The sequence below is a fragment of the Callithrix jacchus genome, chromosome 2 (assembly GCF_049354715.1).
Source record: "Callithrix jacchus isolate 240 chromosome 2, calJac240_pri, whole genome shotgun sequence".
In the NCBI taxonomy this organism is placed as follows: domain Eukaryota; kingdom Metazoa; phylum Chordata; class Mammalia; order Primates; family Cebidae; genus Callithrix; species Callithrix jacchus.
In genome coordinates, this window is record NC_133503.1 from 163,624,871 (window position 1) to 163,648,047 (window position 23,177).

General features: G+C 35.7%; 1 non-coding gene and 1 pseudogene across 1 annotated transcript; one reads left to right on the plus strand and one right to left on the minus strand.

The window, feature by feature from the left end:
* The first annotated feature begins 986 nt into the window (after positions 1 to 986).
* Positions 987 to 22,679, plus strand: LOC144581658 (small ribosomal subunit protein uS2-like; annotated as a pseudogene).
* On the minus strand, positions 19,601 to 19,707 carry LOC118151799 (U6 spliceosomal RNA). The gene has a single exon (XR_004740206.1). It is a non-coding gene; the product is annotated as a U6 spliceosomal RNA (small nuclear RNA).
* Positions 22,680 to 23,177: the final 498 nt, after the last annotated feature.

Sequence of the window (23,177 nt, forward strand, 5' to 3'; positions counted from 1 at the left end):
GGTTTGAAGAAAATTTCTCAGAGTACTAAGAATGAAGAATAAAACTTACCAACTTAAAATCCAAAAAGTTACAAAACTCTTTGGAGTGAAGAAACCTAACAGTTTCTGTTATTTTTCTTGAATCATTGGAAAAGGGAGAAAGCTATCAGATAAATGGGAAATGGGAAAACTGCTTAACATTTAAGAAATTTTTACTGATGAAGTGTGGGATGGCATGATGATTTGGAGTCCCCAGAGCAAAGAGTATGCCCACTTGCCAACATTTCAGAGGCATTTATGGAGTAGTCATGAGAAATATTGGGCCGTGTTAGGAATGCTGAGAGAAACCTTCAAGTGCTTGAACTTCCAAGTAAAAGGTAGCAGGCACTTATCTTTGGTGGAAGAGAGTCAGGAATACTGGAAGAGACTTGCCTCACTGAGACACAGTGCGCAGGATATAAGGAAAACTGAGTGCAAGTCGTAAGAATAGAGATAAACTCTCTGGGCTTTACACTGAGTAAGAGGCAGTGATGACCTGTGGCTAAAAGATGGGGAGGAAAGCTAAGAGAAACTCTCCTCTGAGATGTAAATGTAAAGGGATTTCTGTAGTCTTCAGGCAACACAAAAGACTTCAAAGAAATTCTCTAGGCACTCAGGGCCCCCACTGATGCAACGGATGATTTTGGTAGAGGAAGCATAGCTATAAGTATTCCTTTGAGACGATGACAAGCAGGGACTGAGAAAGGCTGAAGGCAAAACAAAAAAATGGAAACAAATCCTTCAGATGCTCAGGTCCCAAATCTAGCTAAAAAGAAGGTACAAATCCCATTCCCAAATTATTTGCAGCCTGTGGTGAAATAAATCTAACCAAAAAACTTTCACATACATATATCAAAACATCAATCAAAATGACAGAGTAGGAGATACCAGCCTTTGTTTGCCTACAAAGAAACAAATACAGACAGCTAACCACAAACCAAAATATCCCAGAGAAGTCTGAAAGGCCCATGAATGAGTCTGTGGCAACAGAGTGGAGCAAAAATATTGGGAATGTCTACTTAGAAAAGATTGCTGGTGAAATCAGCATACTTGAAATGCCGAGAAAGAACAAGGAACAAAGAAGACAGACAGGGGCTATTGCTATCAGCTTCATGGCAGGAACCATAGAGTTTCCTAACAGTCGGTTCCATATGGAACACTGGCTACTTTTACCCCCAAGGCAACAAGCAACTATTCTTGTCTAGAAACCACAGAAAGAGAGATGTGGCTACACATTTCTCTACCACCCAAGAAGCTGACACCCCTCCCAGCCATACAAGTGCCCTTCCCATAAAACATATTGAGCTAGTTAGCACTCTGAGTCCCAGAGCCAAACTCTTTCTGCACATACTTTCATTCCAGGTACTGACTTAGATCTTGACTTTAAGAGATCTCTAACCATAGAGATCTTGGCTTACCTTGACCAAAGAGCCACATTAACTCTCCACAAGCCTGCACTCTCATGCTTAGCTTTATGGCTGTTGCACAAGCACCTACACATCACATGCTGTTACTGAAAGGGGACCAGGGATGCCTGAGCCCTAAACACCTGTGTCATTACCATCCTGGATTCCAGAAGCATAGTCACCTTCAGGCCTCAACTTCATGACTACTCCACATGCCGCTGCCAACCTGAGTGGGACTGCAAACTAGACCCAGCGTCAAGATAAATCTCTTCAGCCACAACTTTCCCAGTGAGAGAAAAAGAAACTGGAGAACCTTAGTAGCCATCACCATTGAACACTGCAATTACTTTATCTGCTGCAATGGAAATCCACACCGTTGGCCACCAAAGATGCCTGTAACCTCCATCAATATTGACCTCAACAGACATCTGTTGAGGTGGATACACAGTTTTGACCTCGCTGGTGGCAAACCACTGTACCCTGCACAGAAACAGCCTTCGACCTTCCCTATAGGGAGAGATCTTTCCACAGAAAAATTAGCCCATAAAGTCAGAATGAGAATACTCCATCAAATCTGCAGACTTCAATGGAAGGCAAGAAGAAACAAAAAAAAAAGGAGACATAGCACCATCAAAAGAACGTAGTTTTCAGTAACTGCCCCAATGAAGATATATGAATTCCAAATGTAGATATTCAAACTGCCTAACAATTCAAAATTATTATTTTAAGGAAATTCCATAAACTTCAAGAAAACACAGAAAAGTAATACAATAAAATTAGGAAAACAATAAAAGACCAAAATTTAAAAATTATCAAAAAGATTGAAATTATAAAATAAAAACAAACAGAAATTCTGGAGCTAAACATCACAATGAATAAAAGGAAAAATGCAATAGAGAACATCAACACCAGAATAATTCACCATGCTCAAACAATAAATGTGATATAATACATTAACAGAATAAAGGACAAAACCCTTATAATCATCTCAATAAATGCAGAAAATGCACACACAAAGTTCAACATCCTTTCCTGATAAAACTCCCAACAAATGAGATATATAGAAGAAATGTACCTCAACACAATAAAAACCATATATGACAAATCAACAGCTAATATCATACTTAATGGTGAAAAGTTGAAAGTTTTTTCTCTAAGATCAGAAATAAGACAAGAATATTCATTATTGACACTTCTGTTCAATATAGTACTGGAATTTATAGACAGAGCAAGCAAGACAAAAGAAAAAAATTAAAGGCATCCAAATCAGAAAGAAAAAAGTTATATTATTCCTGTTATAGATTATGTTAAATAGAGAAAACCCTAAAGATTCTGCCAAAAAAACCTGTTAAAACTAATAAATTCAATAAAGTTGCAGAATACAAAGTCAACATATAGCAATTAGTAGTGTTCCTATATGTTAATAAGAACTTGTAAGTAAAAAAAAAATCAAGAAAAAAATTCCATTTATAATAGCCACTGAATAAATAAAATACTTAGGTATATATTTATCTAAGAAGGTAAAAGATCTGAACACAAAAAACTATAAAACACTAATGAAGAAAAATTGAACAACACACACAAAAATAATAAAAGATATCCCATATTCATAGATTGGAAGAATTAATATTTTTAAAATTCCATCCTACCCTAAGTGATCTACAGATTCAAAATATCCCTATACAAATTCCAATTGTATTTTTCATAGAAATAGAAAAAAAATCCTAAAATTTATATTAAACCACAAAACACTCTGAATAGCCAAAGCAATATTGAGTGAAAAGAACAAAGCAGGAAGCATCACATCACCTTATTTGAAAATCTACTACAGAGTTATAGTAATTAAAATAGCATGGCACTGGCATAAAAATAGACACCTTGACCAATAAAGCAGAATGGAGAGCCCAGGAATAAATCCACAAATTTATTGTCTATTAATTTTCAGCAAAGATATCAAGAACTTGCAAAGGGGAGAAGAGTTTCTTCAATAAAGAGTGAATTTTTATAAATGTCTTCTTTTGAAAAGTGTCTGTTCATATACTTTGCTCACTTTTTGATGGGGTTGTTTGGTATTTTTCTTGTAAATTTGTTTAAGTTCTCTGTAGATTCTGGATATTAGCCCTTTGTCTGATGGGTAGATTGCAAAAAAAAAAATTTTCCCATTCTTTTGATTGCCAGTTCACTCCATTGATAGTTTCTTTTGCTGTGCAGAAGCTCTTATGTTTAATTGGATCCCACTTGTCTATTTCGGCTTTTGTTGCCATTGCTTTTGGTGTTTTAGTCATGAATTCCTTGCCCATGCCTATGTCCTTGATGGTGTTGCCTAGGTTTTCTTCCAGAGTTTTTATGGTGTTAGGCCTCATGTTTAAATCTTTAATCCATCTAGAGTGAATTTTTATATAAGGTATAAGGAAGGGATCCAGTTTCAGCCTTCTGCATATGGCTAGCCAGTTTTCCCAACACCATTTATTAAATAGGGAATCCTTTCCCTACTGCTTGTTTTTGTCAGGTTTGTCAAAGATCAGATGATAGTAGTTGTTTGGCATTCCTTCTGAGGCCTCTGTTCTGTTCCATTGGTCTATAGCTCTGTTTTGGTACCAGTACCATGCTGTTTTGATTATAGTAGCCTTGCAATATAGTTTTAAGTCAGGTAGTGTGATGCCTCCAGCTTTGTTTTTGTTTGTTTGCTTTTTGCTTAGGATTATCTTGGCTATGAGGGCTATTTTTTGATTTTGGTTCACAAATGTGAAAAAATGCTCATCGTCACTGGTCATTAGAGAAATGTGAATCAAAACCACATTGAGATACCACCTCATGCCAGTTAGAATGCTGATCATTAAAAAATCAGGAGACAACAGATGCTGGAGAGGATGTGGAGAAATAAGAACACTTTTACACTGTTGGTGGGAGTGTAAATTAGTTCAACCATTGTAGAAAGTAGTGTGGTGGGTCACCAGAGGACAAGAGTTTGAGACAAGCCTGGCCAACATGATAAAATCCCGTCTCTACTAAAAATACAAAATTAGTCAGTTCTGGTGGTGCGTGCCTGTAATCCCAGCTACTTGGTAGGCTGAGGCAGGGGAATCACTTGGACCCGGGAGGCAGAGTTGAAGTGGATCAAGATGGTGCCACTGCACTCCAGCCCAAGTGGAGTGCAAAATACTGTCTTAAATTTAAAAAAAGAAAGAGAAAACAAAGAAATATTTCATACCAGGAAAAATTATGACAGTTGGTTTATTATCAGAAAAAAAAATTAGAAGGAACGAAACAATGAAATGTTATCTTTAAATTGCTGGGGGAAACTGTTAGTCTGTAATCTATATCCAGCCAAAACATTCTTTAAAAATGAAGTCAAAATAAAGGCATTTTGGAAGCATATGAAAACTAAAAGAATTCTCTTCATCTCCAGCAGACTTGCTTTATAAGAAATATCAAACACTCACTAATTCTCTTTAATTTTTTCAGTCATTTTTCTCTCTGTGTTTCATTTGGATATAAAACATATTTGTTGCGTCTTCAAGTTCAATGATCATTTTTTTCTTCAACCTTTAATCTGTCATGAATCCTATCCAATGAGTTTTCAATTTCAAACATTGTAATTTATATGTCCAGAAGCCCAATTTGGGCCCTTTTGATATCTTCTATGTTTCTACTTAACATGTCTAATCCTTACTCCAGCTTCTTGAACATAGGGTATATATAGTCTTTGTCTAATAATTATATCTTCTGTATCACACCTGGATTGTTTCTTATTATTGATAGGTTTTCTTCTCCTTTTAGGTTATAATCTTTCTTTGTATTATAGTGATTTTTAATTGAATGAAAGACACTATGAATTTTATCTTGTTAGATCTTGTATGTTTTTATATTCCATAGACTGGACTGGGAAAATGTGGCACATATACACCATGGAATATTATGTAGCAATAAAAAATGATGAGTTCGTGTCCTTTGTAGGGACATGGATGAATCTGGAGAACATCATTCTCAGCAAACTGACACAAGAACAGAAAATGAAATACCGTATATTCTCACTCATAGGCAGGTGATGAAAAATGAGAACACATGGACACAGGGAGGGGAGTACTAAATACTGGGGTCTATTGGGGGAAATAGGGGAGGGACAGCGGGGGTCGGAGGGGATCTGGGGAGGGATAGCCTGGGGAGAAATGCCAAATGTGGGTGAAGGGGAGGAAGGCAGCAAAACACGCTGCCATGTGTGTACCTATGCAACTATCTTAACATGTTCTGCACATTTACCTCAAAATCTAAAATGCAATAAAAAAAATTCTGAAACTTTGATCTGGGATGAAAGTGAATTAGAAAAATTTCGATCCATTCTGGTCTTATTTGTAGGTGTCATTAAGAAGAATCAGAGACACATTTTGTCTAGAGTTGATTTTGCTACTAATGAGGCAAACCACTTCTCAGTACTTTCGCCATGAATTATGAGATTTCTCATGCTGGCTGGCACATGTGTAAGCCCCAGGTATTATTGCCTCTAATTCTTTCTTGTGGTTCTTTCTTCATCCTTTGGTGGTTTTTCTCCCACTCATGAACTGATCAGCACTCAGCTGAAAACTCAAGGAAGACTGTAGATCTCTGGAACTGGCTCCCTCACTAGGCAGCAGTCTCTTTTGTGATACTCTGCCTACTCTGCTCCATGAACTCTAACTCCTGTGGCCTTTTCAGACTCCCAGTTTTAGCTTCTCAACTTTGAAGGGACTGCCAGGCTTTGTCGGGGTTTTCTCTCCCTTTACTATGACCTAGAAACTCTATGGCAATCATAGGTCTCATCACATGTTTCACATCTCTCAAGAAATCACTACCTTTTATTACTTGATGTTTGAAGTCTTAAAAATTGTTTCATAAATATTGTTTAGCTTTTTGTTGCTTATATGGAATGTAAATCTGGTTCCTCCAAATTTACCCTTTATCTTCACTGGAAACAGAAATCTTTGTATCATTCTTTTTTAAATATACTATATCTATGTAACCTGTATATAATGATTGAAATCCTGATGTTTCCTGTTAAACCAGTTCCAGTATCTTTCCAGATTCTATATGATATCAAATTTAGAAAATAATATAAATGAAAAGTATGAATTTTGTGAATAGGCAAAACTATCTATAAGCAGAAGCTTATAGACGTGTGAAATGACATTGACTCTACACATGTACCCACCCATTTACCTACTTCGATTATCCCTGTTTAAAATTCTTCTCTGACACTACTTTCCTTTAGGACCAAACATTCCTGCATTCCCTGTGATCACCTTCTGCTCTGGAAAGGGAGTGACATAGAGTAAGTAAAAACTCTCCGATGCCAAATATTTTGCAAATTTTTCAAATTATAGTTTTTCTAAGTACCGTAACCTTACCTACTTTCTCTAGAATTCCTCTAGAAGTGAAGAAACAGACACACACATATTTTCTGTCAATTATCACATACATATTATCCATCAGTTTCATATTAAGTTAGTGTCTGTGTTTTAGCTTTCAGCAGAAAAATGTTAAGAATCTAATTTACAACTGTAATTAATTTCTGATATCTCTTTTGGTGATATTCCCCTTCACTTCAGCCAAACATGTATGTCATAATAATAATTATGAAGATTTAAATAAAAAGTAATATCCTGCTTTCCTGAGAAGTACACTGAAAAACTGGGTAACAAAAGGCAACACAAGTAATTTGCAAACATTTCTGTTTGCAAAATTGAATGAAAACCACTAGCTGGTGTTCAAATAGCTGTAAATTATTTTACTATAAATTCAGAATGGAGGGATTGGCCAGCTGTATGGTGCATTATGATTATGTGATTCGGTGCTGCAGTCAGCGGTGCTACTTTGAGGAGAGTGGTTACACAGTTCTGATGGCAAAGCATCTTAATCAAAAATTCATACTTCAAACTGCGTGACAATGAAGTAGAAAAAGGAGAATTGCTAACAATCCTAATAGATTTTTTACTGTTTCTATCTCTCATATTAAAAAACTAATATTAATAGTAACATCTCATAAAGTTTGTACTCTAAAATATTTCAAGTTTACTATTTACTTTAAAGTAAAAATAATAATATAGGTTTAAAATATTTTCTCATATATTTTTTATTCAGATGAGAAAACTATTTGAGTAGATTTAGGCATTTCTTTCTCTTGTAGTTGAAAAAAAGTTGCAGGAACTGAAATATATTTAACTTTTATATTGAAGAACCTGATGGAATAATTAAAGTCTGAAATTCTAGACTTTGTTCTCTTTTTAGCAATATTCTGAAATGAACCTCAACACTCTAAAGAACCAACTGGTCTGTCAGCAAATGTTTCAGATTTAAACTTAACAACCTTGAATCCAGAATGCTAGTTTACTTATTTAGAGATTTTAAAGTTTTCTTCAGCTTTGACACATGAAATGTGACATGTAAGATACAGCATCGGCATTGTCTAGGCTTGCCAGCTATAATTATGACTGACAGGCAAGTGAACTGAAGTGACTTTATTATGAAATTAAATTTAATCATTCCCCCATTTATTTAAATTAAATCATCAGAGTGGTAGGAAATAACTTGATATATGGTAGTCTAAATATTCTATATACCAACCAGTCTCTCACAGAGGTAATTAGAACAGAAGATAATTGCAGTTAGTTGAATCAATTAAAAAATAAAATACTACAAGAAGAAAGACAAAAGAAATGAGGAGTTTAATTCACCCAGTCTATAGTTCAAGCAGGATAAGGGTACCACGATACATGTTCTGTGCTACCCAATGTTCACTTGCTAATTTGTTCTCTTACTCTTGCTTGATTTCACTCTCTGTCTGACACATCTACCTTTCCTGCTTACAGTGTGGTTACAATGACTAGGATTCAAGGTGAGAAAGAGGACTAAGCAGATGGAAGGTACATGGAGCCAACACATGCTGGCTCTATTCGATGTAGGAGCAAGTATTATGAGCCAGTAGCTTGCTAATAACCTCCTGAGCAGCTTCAACCAAGGACACATGGGGTCACAATGAATGCCAACAATGAATAGCTTATTTAAAAACATCATAACTGTCTTGAATATTTTATGCCTCATGAATGTTGAGTGCCTATTTGCTTCTTTCATTCCTTCCTATATTTGTTCAGCACACATATGTACTACTGGCTTTATCTATGCCTGACTCACTAATTATGTGCTTACTCTCGCTACTTAGTTTTGTCTAAGAAAGACTATTCTTAAATAATATAGAAAATATATGTAAACATCATTTGCAAGATAACTCTAATTATTAACACCTCACTGGTACTTTCTTTTATTTCAAAAATGTTTCTTGACCACCTATTATATGCCAGTAATTCCTTCAGGTGTTGGAGATACTGCAATGAGTAATAGTAAAAAAAAAAAAACAGAAAAACTAACATCCTTACATTCTCAAAGCTTACATTTTAGTAGGAGCAACATACTTAAGAAATACCTATTCAGTTTGTGTGCACATAGGTATGGATATGTTCATACATATACACATATGTGTATGTGTCAATGGCCACACATGTAAGTGTTTCTGTGTTGCACATACATAAATATTTAATTAGCTTAGCCTTGCTACTACAAAACCACAAGTCTGAGGTCTAAAAGTATTTGAGTATTGAAGCTAAAGATGTATTAAATTGTATTTTCCTAATGAGCTGTGTTCCAGTGGCAATAGAATACATGAGTTTGAGCACTGGCTCTGCCACTACCTGTGTGTCTATAGACAAGTCACTTCATCTTGCTAAGTCACTTGCTGTGTATACAGTTGCTCTGCAGGTGGGTAAACTAGAAAATTATGCACAAATATAAAGGAGTTTCTATGTTATTAACCCATTTGTGAAGGAAGCAGTAGTGACACTTATATATTTTTGTCACTGAATGTTCCCATGGCTTCAAACTAGTAAATTACTGAACTTAAAAATTTTTCCCTTTATTCTCTGGGCTTAGGTTTATATATCTTAGTGTATCCAAAGTTACAGGTTGGTTTCTTTCCTCTTCAGTAAAAATATGAGATCATATGAAAGTGAGGGTAGGGAAGTCACATAAGGAAAATGGATTATTTATCTTCATTAAATCTCATTTTTTTATACCAATGGCCACCACCAAAGTTAGAAGAAAAATTCTTATCAATCTTACATTCACTTTACATTCTAACCTTCCACTGCCTTAACCAATTGTCCGACATTCTTCTATTATCTTCTCACTTAAACCCCCTAAGTATTGTGCCCAATGTTGCAGTTTTTCTTTTTTCTTTTGAGACGGAGTTTCTCTCTTTTTACCCAGGCTGGAATGCAATGGCGCGATCTTGGCTCACTGCAACCTCCGCCTCCTGGGTTCAGCCAATTCTCCTGCTTCAGCCTCCTGAGTAGCTGGGATTACAGGCACACGCCTCCATGCCCAGCTAATTTTTTTTTTTTTTTTGTATTTTTTTTAGTAGAGACGGGGTTTCACCATGTTGATCAGGATGGTCTTGATCTCTTGACCTCGTGATCCACCCGCCTCGGCCTCCCGAAGTGCTGGGATTACAGGCTTGAGCCACCGCGCCCGGCCCCAATGTTGAAGTCTTTTAGCCACCTCAGGGTTTGCTTCCTTCATTATACAAAAAGGCATAACCCTGTTGTTGCCACATAAATGAGAACAAGCAAAGAAGTACCATTTTGCTCTATTAGCATTCATTTAGCAACACTAGATTTCAAATTAGGAGAGTTATAAGTACTCATATTCATTCAAGCTATGCTACATTTTATTTACTACATTTGGTTAGAAACATTTAGATGCATTAGCTGTTTTTCCCGTCAGAACAAATACTCACTGTTTGTGGATAAGCCAATTGATGATTGTCCTTTGTTGAAAGCAAAATATAAAAATATGTTTTCCTCCATCTTCAATCATTTTTTATGTAAACCATTATATTCAGACAAAGAAAAGTTATTGTTCTAAGAGTAAACTTTTGAATTGCTCTTGTTAACCTATTCTAATGACAGTAATGTCCTTAGGTTATGCTGGAAAATTTAATGTACCTGATGAGTTAGCATCTTTGATAAAAACAGTGCTCAGGTGGAAAAAGATGTAACCTGAGTAACCTGAAGCTTCATCATATGAGTAACGGTTAAACAATCTGTGGGTAATTCTTTCAAAGAAAAGACATATGGCTTGGAATCAGCTTTTGTTAGAACATCCAAGAGAAATGTGATTTACTCTATGTTGTCTTGGTAGACACAATTAGTATTGATATTACGTAAAAAGACATAACCCTGTTGTTGCCACATAAATGAGAATAAGCAATGAAGTACTGTTTTGCTCTATTAGCATTCAGATTAGAAATCACAAGGAAGGAGCTTGCAACTGAAAAAAGGAAGATAATTTTGAATACATATTCACCAAGTAGTACAGTAAGTATCTTAATGAAGCATATGCTACAGAAAGGACAATAAGAAATAGAAATATCATTAACAATTAGGCACTTAATACTTCACTCTAATTCAAAGATTAAGAAAACAAACAAAAACACTGGTCTCCACAGTTACAACATATCAACTTATTACTAATGACTACTTTCTACTTTAGTAAATGATTAGACTGGTTTCTGATTTGATAATACATTGTATAAACCATTCTACTATACAGACACATGCACACATGTTTACTGCAGCACTATTCACAATAGAAAAGACTTGGAACCAACCCAAACGCCCATCAGTGATAGACTGGATAAAGAAAATGTGGCACATATACACCACGGAATACAATGCAGGCATAAACAAGGATGCATTCATGTCCTTTGCAGGGACATGGATGAAGCTGGAAACCATTATTCTCAGCAAACTAACACAGGAACTGAAAACAAAACACCACATGTTCTCACTCAAAAGTGAGAGCTGACTAATGAGAAAACATGGACACAGGGAGGGGAACATCACACATTGGGCCCTGATGGGTTGATGGGTGTAGCAAACCACCATGGCACGTGCATACCTATGTAACAAACCTGCATGTTCTGCATATGTATCTTAGAACTTAAAGTATAAAAAATTATATATATATTTGCTATATATGTACTTATTATATATCTATATTTACTACATCTAATATAGATTTATACTTTAAGTTCTAAAGTATATATAAAATATATATATACTATATATATAAAGCATATATATATACTATATATATGTAAAGCATATATATACTATATATATAAAGCATAGATATATACTATATATATATAAAGCATATATAATACTATATATATAAAGCATATATATATACTATATATATATAAAGCATATATATATACTATATATATAAAGCATATATATATCTATATATATATAAAGCATATATGTATATATAGTTTTCACACAAAAGGGAAAAGCGCACATGCCCCAGAATTGTCTACTGAAATTCAGAAATACATAGTTTAGCTCTTTAAGGAGAGATCCAAATATCTAGACAGATGTTTGAAATCTTATTACCACCCACCCACACCCTAGGCAACAAATTATCTACTTTCTGTTTCTATAAACTTGCCTATACTGGACATTTCCTATGTGAAATTATACAGTATGTGGTCCTTTGTCACTGGCTTCTTTCATTTAGCATAATGTTTTCAAGACTTGTCCATGTTGTAGGATGTGTCAGTACTCTTTTTTCTTGCCAAATAATATTCCAGTGCATAAATAAACAATAGTAATAGTTATTCATTTATCAGATGATGGACACTTGGGTTGTTTCTTCTTAAGCTGTTATGAATAATACTTCTATGAACATTCATATACAAATTTTTATATGCACATGTGTTTTCATTTCTCTTAGATACATAGCTAGGAGTGGAATTGCTTGGTCATATGGTAACCCTGTGTTAACAATTTGAGGAACTGCTAAACTGTTTTTCAAAGTGAGTGCATCAATTACACTCCCAGCAGCACATCTTTGCTAACAGGTGTTATTATCTTCTGTTTATTATAGTCATTCTAGTGGGTTTAAAATGGTATCTTGCTGTGGCTTTGGCTTTAATTTGCTTTATTTATGACTAACGATGTTGAGTCTTTCTATGTACTTATTGACCATTTGTATGTTTTCTTTGAAGAAATGTCTGTTCAGATTCGTTGCCCATCTTTAATTGGATTATTTGTGTTTTATTATTGATATACAATTGTTCTTGATATAGTTAGTTACAATTATCTTATTACTGATATCATTTGCAAAAAAATTCTCCCATTCTGTGGATTTTCATGACATGTACTATGGGGTTTGAATTACTCTAGAAAGATTTTCCCTAAGTTCATTGCATTAAAAACAAATTCTTAAATACATTCTGTGAAAAGGGAATTCCAGAGTAAAATAATTATGAGAAATGCCCATACTAACCTTCTTTGATTCACATTTCATGTCAGCATATTAAAGCTTCTAAGAAATTTTGCATAACCTGTCTCAACTTTGTTTAACTCACTAAGAAATAATGTTTTCATTTAGTATTCAAGGAAGTCCCTATACTTTAGAATACACTTTAAAAATGCTATTGAAAGTCCAATCTGAGCAAAAAAAATAAAAGTTGAAATAATTATTTTTCAGGTTATACATTCTGTCTACGTATGTAGCAATAGTACCACCTTCTGGAAATCTGAAGATAGTACTGCCATATTTTTCAGAATTTAAGACTAGTCTTCATTAATTACAGCATCATTTGACAAATGAGCTAGGACTTTTGTTTTTACATTCTCTTACATTAAAACAAGACAAAACAAATAAAAAGCCTTGACATTTTAATATATACTTTCTAGAACCAGATAGCATAGGAACAATGTAACTATTGGCAAAGGTATTAGTATAAAAAATTTGTATTAAAAACATTTTCGAGAACAAAATTATGGGACTACCCTTGATAAATTAGTCAAATAGACAACTTATTTTATCTGTCACTCTTTTATTTTCCTTAAATAAAATACAGAGAAGCAGTAAAAGACAGAGCATAGAAGATGACCTACAATGTACTTTTGTGTAAAACTGACAGAGCTACTCATGGAAAGGAGAAAAAATAAATGATATTCTGACAAATTTCTATTTATAATTAAACTTTACTATATGTTTGTGGAAAGTAAGAACTCTGATAGTCCCCCTGAATGACTTTACCAGACTTATCTACTAATATATTTGTATATTCCTTCTTAAATAAATACATCATGTTTTTCTATTTTTCCTGCAAAATACAGTTATATTTTAGAAGTAAAATTAGGAAACGCTGTTCAGCCATTTATTCCTTTTTTTTAATATTTTTTAGGAAGGGAGGAAAGGAGGAAGGGAGGGAGGGAGAGAGGGAGGGACGGAGGGAGGGAGGGAGGGAGGGAGGGGGGGGAAGGGAAGGAAGGAAATCAAGCAATGAGGGAGACATTGCTGAACTGGATCTAGAGGTCTACAAGTTGATTTCTTTTTTTCTTTTTTTGAGAGAAGGAAAGAAAAAAAAAGGAGTGAAGGAGAGGAAGAAAGAGGAAGAAAAAGAGGGAGAGAGAACAGAAATGTTGCTTTATTCTTTAAAAAATGGGTATTAATAATGGCCAATCAATGTTTCATTTAAACCTATGAGTAGCTGTGATTTGGTATTGACAAGAATGTATATTTTGTGTATTTAAAGTGGAGAGCTCTATAAATATTTATTGAGTTTACTTGTTCCAAATCTGAGTTTGAGTCTTGGATGTCGTTATTAATTTTCTGTCTCATTGAGTCTAAGTCTCTATGTATCTGGGTGTTAGGATTGTTAGCTCTTGTTGTTGCATTGATCCTTTTACCACTATATCTTTGTTGCTTTAAAATCTATTTTATCAGATGCAAGAATTGCAACTCCTGTTTTTATTTATTTATTTATTTATTTATTTTTGCTCTCCATTCGGTTGGTAAATCTTTCTCCATCCCTTTGTTTTGAGTCTCTGTGTATCCTTGCATGTGAAATTGGTATGGATGTAACATGCTGTTGGGTTTTGGCTGTATCTTTTGATTAGGGGATTTAGTCAATTTAAATTTAGGATTACTGCCATTTGATGTTAAATGGCTGTTTTATCCATTCGTTGATGTAAATTCTTCTTTATGTTGATGCTCTTTACTTTTTGGTATATTTTTAGAAAGGCTAATACTGGTTGTTTCTTTCTATGTGTAATGCTTCTTTCAGAAGCTCTTGTAAAGCAGGCCTGGTGGTAATAAAATCTCTGAGTACTTGCTTGTTCATAAAAGATTTTATTTTTCCTTCAGTTGTGAAGCTTACTTTGGCTGGATATGAAATTCTGGGCTGAAAGTTCTGTTCTTTAAGGATGTTGAATATTGGCCCCCACTCTCTTTTGGCTTGTAGAGTTTCTGCCGAGAGATCTGCTGTAAGTCTGATAGGCTTCCCTTTGTGGGTAACCTGACCTTTCTCTCTGGCTGCCCTTAGTATTTTCTCCTTCATTTCAACCCTGGTGAATCTAACGATTATGTGCCTTGGGGTTGCTCTTCTTGAGGAATATGTTTGTGGTGTTCTCTGTATTACCTGGGGTTGAATATTGTCCTGCTTTGCTAGTTTAGGAAAATTTTCCTGAATAATATCCTGAAGAATATTTTCCAGCTTGGATTCCTTCTCTCCGTCGCATTCATGTACACCTATCAAACGTAAATTCGGTCTTTTCACATAGTCCCACATTTCTTGGAGACTTTGCTCATTCCTTTTTATCCTTTTTTCTCTAATCTTGTCTTCTGGTTTTATTTCATTAAGTTGGACTTTGACCTCTGATATCCTTTCTTCTGCTTGAACAATTCAAACGTTTAAGCCTGTGCATACTTCTTGGAGTTCCTGCATTGTATTCTTCAGTTCCATTAATTCACTTATATTCCTCTCTAAGTTGTCTATTCTCATTAGGATTTCATCATATCTTTTTTCATAGTTCTTAGTTTCTTTACATTGGGCTACAACATGTTCTTTTAACTCACAGAAGTTTCTTATTATTCATGTTCTGAAGCCTGATTCTGTTATTGGGATGCACTCGTTCTCCATCAAGTCTTGTTCCCTTGTTGATGAGGAACTGTGATCCTCTCTGGAGGGAGAGACGTTCTGATTTTGAGTATTCTCAGCCTTTTTACGCTGGTTTCTTCCCATCATTGTAAATTTATCCACCTGTCGTCTTTGTAATTACCAACTTTCAAATTAGGTCTCTGAGCAGACATCCAAGTTGTTAATTCCCAGGGCCGAAATATGAGCAACCCACTGCGCTGGCCAAAACAGCGGCGTTAAGACTCATGGTGCTTTTCTGCCCGGGAATCTCCAGTCTGGCTTCTTTCTTGAATCCGTAATAGGCGACTCTGCCTTCCCGAGTCTGTAATAGGCGACTCTGCCTTCCCGGAGCTCCAAACCTCAGTCAGAAGGGTAACCAGTCCCGTTTACTCTGCACCGAGAGCTGCCGCGCTGGCGAAACTGCTGCGCCAGTCACAAGAGTAGCGCTGGCGACCCGTGGAGCTCCTCCACTGGGAATCTTCTGCTCCGTGAGTGACCAAAACTTGTCTGAAAGTGTGGCATCCTCTCCTTCTTTGAAGATTCACTGGGAGCTGCAATCCCGAGATGTTAGCGATTGGCCATCTTGGATTGTTCCTCAGCCTTTTATTTCTATAATCAAAATGTTTCATAGTGATGTGGATCCATTTTAATATAATTAATACATCCTGATGTGATGTGGGCAAGGCCCCCTTCAAAGACATCACTGCTGAAGTCTATGAAAGAGGTGGGGTATGAGAAGGCATCTTCTCCTTTGCTGGTACCCACACCCTTCATTCCACAGTCTCCAGTGATCTCCTTTTCCACAAAGAGAAACTCTCTCCTCTCTGGCCTTGTCTCCATCCTGCAAGGCCCCTCACCTTTGCAGAGGGCATTTGTGTAGAGTTTGTGGTTCCTAGCACTTTAAAGTACAGTTCTTACAAAATCTGGTTCTGATAAACCTCATCTGTGTAGCATTCTCCCTCGGGTGTCCCACCATGATATACATGCTGCTTGGTCTAGTCAGGGAGTTCCCACCACCAGTTCCCTGGCACTGCCACCTTCATATCTCTTGGAGAATTTTTCTTTTTCTTTTGTTCAACTTTCAAGTTCAGGGGCCCATGTCCAGGATATGCAGTTTTGCTACATGGGTAAATGTGTGCCATGGCAGTTTACTGCATAGATCATTGCATCACCCAAGTATTAAGCCCAGCATCCATTTGCTATTCTTCCTGATACTCTCCTTCCCCTAGTTTAGTGTGTGTTGTTCCCCCAGCCCAGTGTGTGTTATTCCCCTGAACTGTATCCATGTGTTCCATCAATCAGCTCCCACTTACAAGTGAGAACATGTATATGTGATTTTCTGTTCCTGTGTTAGTTTGCTGAGAATAATGGCTTCCAACTACATCCATGTTCCTATGAAGGACATGATCTAATTTATTTTTATGGCTACATAGTATTTCATGGTATATATGTACCACATTTTCCTTAGCCAGTCTATAATTAATAGGCATTTAGGTTGATTCCATGACTTTACTATTGTAAGTAGTGCCACAATGAACAAACACATGTGTGTATCTTTATAACAGAATGATTTATATTCCTTTGGATATATATTTAGTAATGAGATTGCTGGGTCAAATGGTATTTCTGCTTCTAGATCTTTGAGATATTGCTATATTTTCTTCTGCAATGGTTGAACATTATGCTCTCATGAAAAGTGTAAAAGTGTTCCCTTTTCTCCACAACCTCACCAGTGTCTGTTGCTTTTTGACTTTTTAATAATAGCCATTCTGATTGGCATGAGGTGGTATCTCATTGTGGTTTTGATTTACATTTCTCTAATAATCAGTGATGTTGAGCTTTTTGTTTTTCATGTTTGTTGGCCACAGGTATGTCTTTTTTGAGAAGTGTCTATTCATATCTTTTGTCCACTTTTTAGTGGGGCTGCTTGTTTTTTCTTATAAATTTAAGTTCCTTTTAGATTTTGGATATTAGACCTTTGTTAGATGGATAGATTGCAAAAATTTTCTCCCATTCTGTAGGTTGTATGTTCACGTTGATGATTCTTTCTTCTGCTGTGCAGAAGCTCTTTAGTTTAATTAGATCCTATTTTACAATTTTCGTTTTTGTTGTAATTGCTTCTGACTCATCATGAAATCTTTGCCCCTACCTATGTCCTGAATGGTATTGCCCATATTTTCTTCCAGGGTTTTTATAGTTTTGGATTTTACATTTAAATCTTTAATCTATCTTGAATTTATTTTGGCATATGGTGTAAGGAAGGGGTCCAGTTTCAATTTCCTGCATATGGCTAGCCAGTTTTTCTAGTGCCTTTTATTAAATATGAATCCTTTCTCTATGCTTGTTTTTGTCAGGTTTATCAAAGATCAGATGGCTGTATATGTGCAGTCATATTTCTGAGTTCTCTACTCTGTTCCATTGGTCTATGTATCTGTTCTTGTACCAGTACCATGCTGCTTTGGTTACTGAAGCCTTGTAGTGTAGTTTGAAGTCAAGTAGTATGATGCCTCCAGCTTTGTTTTTTTTTCTTCAAGTTGACTTGGGATTTAGGTTCCTTTTTGGTTCTATATTAATTTTAAAATAGGGTTTTTTTTCTAATTCTGTGAAGAATGTCAATGGTGGTTTAAAAATAATGACATTGAATCTATAAACTACTTTGCGCAGTGTGGCCATTTTGATGATATTCATTCTTCCTATCCATAAGCATAGAATGTTTCTCCATTTGTTTATATCCTTTTTGATTTCTCTGAGCAGTGGTTTGTAGTTCTCCTTAAAGATGTCCTTCACTTCCCTTGTTAGGTGTATTCTTAGATATTTTATTCCTTTTGTAGCAATTGTGAATGGGAGTTCATTTATGATTTCATTTTCCGTTTGTCTGTTGTTGGTATATAAGAATGCTAGCAATTTTTGCACACTGATTTTGTACCCTCAGACTTCGCTGAAGTTGCTTATCAGCTTAAGAGGCTTTGGGGCTGAGATGATGGGGTTTTCTAAATATAAAATCATGCCATCTGCAAATGCAGATAATTTGACTTCCTCTCTTCCTATTTGAATACCTTTTATTTGTCTCTTGCCTGATTGCCCTGGCCAGGACTTCCAATGCTATGTCTAATAGGAGTGGTGAGAGAGGGCACCCTTGTTTTGTGAGGTTTTTATGAGACTAAGAATAAAAACTCATTTGATAATGGTATGGCTCTGAAGATCAAAAACATTTATTAGACTCTCTTAGAGTACTTCTTAATTGAATTAATTAATTAGTTTGGGGGTGGGTGGGTACAGAGAGGGTCTCACTATGTTGCCCAGGATGAACTTGAACTCCTGGCCTCAAGCAATCATTCCCCTTCAGCCTCTCAAATAGCTGGGACCACGGGCAAATACCACTACACCTAGCTAATTTTTTTTTTTTTTTTAATAGAGACAGAGCCTCTTTGTGCTGCCTAGGCTTAGAGTACCTTTTTATGAACACCAGCCACCATCCTAAGTACTTTAAAATATTTATTGATTTAAGCCTCTTAAGAACCCTATAAGGCATAATTACTGTTTATCTTCATTTTACAACTCAGGAATATTAGACATGTGGAGAATAAGAAACTTGCTTAAGATCACCTAGTGATAAAATTAAGATTTGAACTCCGACTAGTATGGTTTTAAAGTCTAGCAGGGCCCTAAAACCCAAGCATAGAATGAAATTGAGATGTTTTCCTGCTTTTCAGGTTTGTCCATCCTGTTTCTTACCAGAATTCCTGTGGGGGAGAATTGTTGAGCTAAATTTGTATAATTCTTATAATTACACAAATTTTTATTTGTATACTCTACAAACTTCTTATACAAATCTGTAGAAAAAGTAAGTAGCGGCTAGGATGTGAAAATTAAAATATAGGAAATTTAATTTGTTGAGGCTGTAGCAAGAGTCGGATCTCATATGTTATATGAACTTGCTTATTCCAAAAGTCAAGAATATGAAGGCAAAAATAAGCTCCATCACAAAAATAAAAACAGTAGAATGTCATCATACTATGTTAAAATGAAATGATGATGGTAACCATGGGAAAATGACAGTACAGAATTTTTCACAATATGTAATTATGATCAATAATTAAATAAGTTTAGCACAGCCACCATGTACAGACATCATCCTATGAAGTGTTTTTTTTTTTATATGGAACGCTTCATGAATTTGCGTGTCATCCTTGCACAGGGGCCATGCTAATCTTCTCTGTATCGTTCCAATTTTAGTATATGTGCTGCCGAAGCGAGCACGGAAGTGTTTTAATAAATGATCAAATCTGGGAGATTATAAGGTATTTAAGAAACAGTATAAAAGCCACCAAGGATTTTGCTTTCAGATAGAATGTAGAAGGTCACAAAATATTGTTGCTGCAACTAGAAAACACAGGATAAACGGAAGATTGTGTTTTTCTTTAATCCATCGAAGAGCAGCAGGTAAACCATGGATAAACTAAAATTCATACTTTGAACCACCAAATAGCAGTAGATGTAAGGAGATCTAAATAAAACTAAATTCTAAGTAGAAAAACACTTTTCTTGGTGATCAAAGACCTAGGATAAATTGCCTATTCTGGGTATTGATGGATAGAATAACATGTCTTTGGAATAAACAGAGAGTTTGCTAGAAAAAAAAAATGTACGGCCGGGCGCGGTGGCTCAAGCCTGTAATCCCAGCACTTTGGGAGGCCGAGGCGGGTGGATCATGAGGTCAAGAGATCGAGACCATCTTGGTCAACATGGTGAAACCCCGTCTCTACTAAAAATACAAAAAATTAGCTGGGCATGGTGGCGCGTGCCTGCAATCCCAGCTACTCAGGAGGCTGAAGCAGGAGAATTGCCTGAACCCAGGAGGCGGAGGTTGCGGTGAGCCGAGATTGCGCCATTGCACTTTAGCCTGGGTAAAGGAGCGAAACTCCGTATCAAAAAAAAAAAAAAAAAAGAAAAAGAAAAGAAAAAAGAAAGAAAGAAAAAAAAAGTACTACTGAAGATCTTAATTATAATATGGCTGCTGAAGTGGGTTGCAAATGGAAGAACTCCAATGAAAAAAAAAATTTAGCCCAACAATTCTCCCCTACAGGAATTCTGATAAAAAACAAAAAGGACAAATCTGAAAAGCAGGAATACATCTGTTTTGTTCTCTGCTTGGATTTCAGGGCCCTGCTAGAATTGCATATGATCTTAAACTGGCAATATAAGCAACCAGATGCCTTTTTAACTAATAAGATCAAAGAGATCAACTCCTTGGTGGCAGCACAGCATATTCAGGATTAGCATAAAAGGAAATTAGAGCTACAGTCTGATTTGAACTAGAAATAAATAAAGATGTGGTCCAGCACCAAGTGAGCTGAATGCATGGTAGAATCTGAATAATCAGCCTCTCACAGCAACTGACAAAAAAAGGAGAATATTGTAAAAAAGAATATTATCTAGCTCAGAATATACTTTTCTTTTTTAAAAATTTCACATATGTAATTTAAACAATTGGGTTCATGTAAAGAAACAGGAAAATTGTAGCCCCAAATGAATTGAAAAAATAATTAATGATAGCATACTCACAAATGACATAAAAAAGAAGAAAAGCTGATAGAATAGAGATGAAAAGATAGAATGACTAACGAGATGAAAAACTTTAGCAGAAAAAAGAAAACTAAAAATAACAATAAAATTTTAGAACTCAAAAATACACTTAAATTGTTTAAAATTCACAGGTATAATAGGAGACTAGACAAAGAAGAAAAAATAGTAAACTCAGAGAGAGCAACAGAAAATATTTAAACTAAAACACAGACAAAATACTACATATTTTACAATTTCATTTATAGTAAATGTCTACAATGGGTACATGTATAGAAATAGAAAGTATATTAGCCTAAGGCTAGGAGACAGTCAACAGGAAATGGGAAGAGAGGGTATTACAGCTAAAATGCAGAGTTCCTTTTTGAGGTGATGAAAATGTTCTCAAACTGACTGTGTTGATGGTTACACATATAGAACAACTTAACTGAATTGCAAATATAATCACTGGATTATACAATTTTTTAAAATGCAATGTGGTATTACGAACAACTTCATGCCAATATATTATATGTTAGTCAATTTATATAAATGGACATATTATTTGAAAAGCACAAACGACAAATACCTACTCAGGAGGAAATAAATCAATATAGTATCTAAATTCTCCTACCTTTATTAAAGATACTAAATTTTAAGTTTAAAACCTTCCCACAGCTTTTGCATTACCCAAGGGGGATCCATATGGAGTTGTTCTAGATATGTGACGTAACTTAAAGGGAAATTTTAACCAAGTTCAGAGCCCCTGATGTCCTGAAAATGAATGAGAAGAGAGAATGTCCTCAAATTTCTTGTAGTAAGAACCTACTGAGGTGGCACCATCCTTGACTTCCAAATGGAACATTACCTCTACAAAAGGAAAAGTGATAGGATCTGCATCATAAATCTGAAGAGGACCTCGAGACTTCTGCTGGCAGCTGTGTCATTGCTGCCATTGGAAACCTTGCTGATGTCAGTGTCATATCCTCCAGGAATATTGGCAACCAGGTTGGGCTGAAGTTTGCTGCTGCCATTGGAGCTATTCCTGTTGCTGGCCACTTTACTCCTGTAAACTTCATTAACCAGATCCAGGCAGCCTTACGAGAGTCACATTGTTGGTGGTTACTGATCCCAGGGCTGACCACCAGCCTCTCACAGAGGCATCTCACAGAGGCATCTTATGTAATGTTCCATTTGGAAGTCAAGGATGGTGCCTACCATTGCTCTAGGTGGCACAGATTTTCCTCTGTGCTATGTGGACATTGCCATTCCATGCAACAACAGTTCACTCAGTGGGCCTGATGTGGTGGATGGTGGCCAAAAAGCTACACATGTGCTTGGCACCATCTCCTGTAAACACCCATGGGAGATTATCCCTGATCTCTACTTCTATGAAAAACCTAAAGATATTGAAAAGAAAGAGCAGGCTATTGCTGAAAAAGCTATGACCAAAGAGGAATTTCAGGGTGCACAGACTTCTTCAACACCTGAGTTCACTGCTATTTAGTGTGAGGTTACAGACTGGCCTGAAGGTGTGCAGGTTGTAGGTGCCCTTTGTGCTACCCAGCAGTTACCTACTGAACACTGGAGCACACAAGCCTGCCACTGAAGACTGGTTTGCAGCTCCCACTGCTCAGGTCACTGAATGGGTAGGAACAACCACTGAGTAGTGTTAAGCTGTTTTTCCACAGGCACTTAAGCAATATGGAAACAAGGTTGATGAAAAAAAATCATCAGTTTTCAAAAAAAAAAAAATACCAAAAAAATCTTTAAGAGAAACTCTTCCCACAAAGACAATAGATAAAATAAACCTCTAAAAATACATTCAATTAGGTTTTAAAAAATGGAACATAGAAACAGAAAGCAGCAGAAAACAAAAACAAATAGGGTACACCTAAATACAACCATATCAATAATTACACTAAGTATTAATAAAAACTGATAAAAATTCTATATTGAGTAAAAATATACATCTAAAATGAAAGCAAACTAAAAACGTGGAGGCATACACAAGCAGAGAGATTTTACCAGCCGAATTGCCCTAAAATGAATATAAATGAAACATTCTTCTCACTGAAGGGAAATTATATCAGAAAAAAGTTTGTATCTTCTAGAAAATATAGTATGCAAAAAATGGCAAAAATGACAGTATAGGCTTACACCTGTAA